The sequence below is a fragment of the Cotesia glomerata genome, linkage group LG1, assembly GCF_020080835.1.
Source record: "Cotesia glomerata isolate CgM1 linkage group LG1, MPM_Cglom_v2.3, whole genome shotgun sequence".
NCBI classification, from domain to species: Eukaryota; Metazoa; Arthropoda; class Insecta; order Hymenoptera; family Braconidae; genus Cotesia; species Cotesia glomerata.
This window is the reverse complement of record NC_058158.1, coordinates 20,168,635-20,172,625: the sequence shown is the minus strand read 5'-3', so window position 1 is coordinate 20,172,625 and position 3,991 is coordinate 20,168,635.

Genomic DNA, 3,991 nt, shown 5'->3' with positions numbered 1-3,991 from the left:
TCTTCAATCTGTCAGCAAACTTTTCGTATTTCTGGCGGTGTTCCTCCAGCGATCTTCCGCCCATATTACTCCATCGTCCATGTATACGAATAATAACTCCCCCTGTAAGCCTGATAACACGCACTCCATGGTACCCTGGAATGTTGGTGGAGCTCCTTTAAGTCCCATTGCCATTCTTTTATAATGATAGTGATCCATTGGAACCGGGAATGCTGTTTTATGTTTATCTTCTTCTGCCAATGGAATCTGATGAAATCCTGAGTCGAGATCGAAGACCGAAAAATACGTAGCGCCACCAAGTTGGTCAAGTATGTCTCGAATATCAGGTAGCGGGTATGAGTTCGGAATTGTTTTGTCATTTAATTTGCGAAAATCTATCACCAGCCTCCAATTTTTGATCCGTCGGGTTTTGGTTTCTTGGGCAACAATCCATACAGGCGAACTATATAGCCGGTGAATCCGGAAGGTTCGATTATATCGGCATCCAGCATGCCTTGTATTTCGATTTTGATTTAGTTTTTAAAGTATGAGGCATTCGGTATTGTTTAACATTTATTGGGATATCGTCCGGTCGTCCGTATTCTGTGTGGTGGTACTTTGCTGCTTGAAGTTTCTCCCCAGGTAGTATGTATATGTCAGGCTCGTACCAAATATTTTGATCGTACCATTTCTAATTCTTCCTCCCCAAGTTGTGTTCTGTTGGTATAATCTCCAAGTATTTTGTCTGCTCGTTCTTTGCCTCGTCTCCCTCATTCGCACCTTCCTCGTAAACGCGCTATGTATCGTTGCTTCGTTTAATTTCTCTTCAAATTTTCTAACCTCCAGGTACGGCACTGTAAATATGTGTTCCTCATCTTTGTTGTGTTGTAAGCATACATGCATGCTACCCCTGTTGTTGACAGCCACGACTGCATCTCCCAGATAAACGCCAGGTGCTTATGTCGCATCGCGGAATGTACCCCTCTTTTTCAGCATTGATCACCTTGACATGTACCAGATGCGCGCATCTCCTAAGTATTCTGGATGATCTCTTCTTGAATTTAAAGTTTTTATTGCCAAGAGTTAAATTTTTGTTTTGAAGTCGATCTTCACTTCTTGCTCTCCCAAGAAGGGGTAACCCCAGGATTCCGTCTTCTTTTTAAGGGTTGAATTCATCCCCTACGACATCGAAGATGGTTGTTCGGCCTTCGATTTCTGAGTGTCACTTTCAATGTCCTAAACTTATAACTGCTTCTGATGTGATTCCTTGGAGTCTCGTTCTCTTTAATCGGTCGATTTTTGCCTCTGTTCCTAGCGCGTGCTGTCCCTAATAAGGTTTATTTCTGCCCCAGTGTTCATTAAAAATGTTGCTTTTCCACCCTTAACTTCCTTCGTACGAATTTTATTTTTGTATGTATTTTCCCATATAGTTTAATATTTTTCTCTCTTAGCTTACGTTCGCTGTTTTCCGAGGTTTTGAGAGTCGGCCGTTTCAGCGGGGGATATTGCTGCCCCGGCTTCTTTAGTTTAAATGGCTTGTGTTATGATTTGTTCTTGTTGACCTTGGTTCTGTTGATACTGTCTTTGTTGTGGTTGTTGCTGCCGCTGGTTCTGGAGGTAGTCAAAGGTCTCTTTAAAGCCAAGATTGTTGCCTGATACTGCGTACTCATTGATCCATCTCTTCGGCTATCTACTGGTTGTTGCTGCAATTGATTTCTTCAGTACTGATAATTGCTGCCTCTTCCTTGTCCCCTCAGTTACCTTTGATATCTCTGACCCCTCTGTGTAGTTACCTTTGATATCCTTGACCGGCTTGATTATTATTGACATAGTACTAGAGTACCATACGACCTCCTCTGTTATCGAAATTAATGGTATTATCGTGGTTGTTGTTCTTGCACAGCTGCCCTAGTTCCTCGAAGCGGTTGTGTGCTCCCCGCCGTAATGGCCGCCCCCTCGGCCTTTGATTCAAATTATTACGTATAAAAATGTCCTGGCTCTCCGCATCTCATAACATTTCTCCTACCACCTTGGTCAATATTAGCTGCATCGTTCAAATCTAAAAGAATACTAGTGGTTCCTCTCCTCCGACTTCGATTCCCCTGTTGGATTCTCTTTTCATGTTGACTCCTCTGTGGCCTGCACTCCTTCCTCTCCGTATGTTGCCAACCCAATTTTAGCAAGAGGTCTCCCCTCCTCTCTGCGCGAGAACTCCTGTCTGCTCTCACTCTATTTATTCATTGCCTCCGTTTTTTCACTCTGGATCTCGGCTCTCTCCCAATGCCACTTTCAATGCAGTCTGTAAGGTTCCTAGTGTTTCTGGGTGGAAACTGCAAATGATAGGCTTAGTGTGGTGTGAGACCCACAATAAATGTTTCCAGGGTCGCTGCATTTAAATCATTATTTCGATATTGCTTTTTGGTCCGCTATAAGTGGTACTCCTGTCAGATTTTGTTAGCTGCCTGACTTCTCATACTTTCTAAAAACAGGTGTTCTCGAACTCTTGCTACGCTCTCATTCTCCTCCTGCAATAATTTAGTTAGTCGACCCATGCGACATTGCTGAATTAAAGTCTTCGGTACGCCCAAAAATTTTGTCGTAAGTTTTTCTATGACCGCGTCGATTTCTGTCCGAGCTGTCTTCATGACTGTCCTCATGCTGCCCTACTGTAACGCCTGTGGAAAGCTCTAGGACGCTAACTTCAAAAATGAAGGTTTCTTCATCCCCATCCTTAGCCTAGGGTACAGTATTCAATGGCGTCGATAAATGGTTCGACATCACCTTCTCCTGAAAATACTGGGATGTGTCTCGTGAGTGATATGATGCGCTTCAACCGGCTTCTTCTGTCTCCCACCCATGGTCGTCACTGGTTCTCCTGATAATTCTTCTTCTGATTCGTCGTCTAGGGACACCGTTCGTCGAACCGTTCTCTAATGTCCGTTCGTTTATTAGTGCGTCAAATGAAAGGTCGTCAAGAGCAATGTCGGAATTTTCAGAACTCAGGTGGAGTTGTGTGATTCGTTATCGCGCCACCTGTCGAACCACGCCTGCCGATCCTCGTCACCGGCTTCTCTTATATGATCAATTTTTGCGACTTACCTCTAGTGCCAAGATGCTCAATTGAATTGTAATCTGCATTTACTGTTTCCTCTGTGCCCTCTAAAATGATTGGTCGGCCTTCCCATTTCCTCGGAGCCCTGCTGATGACATCGTTCTTTTGTTGTTGGCTGTTAATTTATCCTCTGCGTGGCTTGTGTTCCTCTCCCTTGTAGTAGCTGCTTCTATTTCTTTATTTCTTTCTTTTCTGGAGACACTTGTTTGACCTCTCTCTCTCTTTTTCACTTTATTTTCTTGTTTCACTGAATTTCTTATTTCGTCGGGGACACTTGTTTTAATTACTGTTCTTATTCCAGTTACCTTTATTTCTTAATTGCACTTTACTTCAATTCTTCCTATTTCAATTAATTTCTATTTCAATAACTTTCCTTATTATCTCACTTTCCTATGTAAATTATTCTTCTTTTTCTTGATTCCTTTTCTCTTATTTCACTTATTTTTCCTTATTTCAATTCACTTTTCCTATTTTCAATAATTCTTTCTTTTTTCTGGATTACTTTTTCTATTTCACTTATTTTTCCTGTTTCAATTCACTTTTCCTATTTTCTCAATAATACTTCTTTTTCTTGGATTACTTTTTCTATTTCATTTATTTTTCTTGTTTCAATTCACTTTTCCTTATTTTCTCAATTATTCTTCTTTTTTTCTGATTAGTTTTTCTATTTCAATTTTATTTTTTTCTTGTTTCAATTCACTTCTTCCTTATTTTCAATTATTCTCTTTTTCTGATTAGTTTTTCTATTTCACTTATTTTTCTTGTTTCAATTCACTTTTCCTATTTCAATTATTCTTCTTCATTTCAATTCACTTTTTCATTTTCAATTATCTTCTTTTTTTCAATTCACTTTTCAATTTCAATTATCTTCTTTATTTCAATTCACTTTTTTCAATTTCA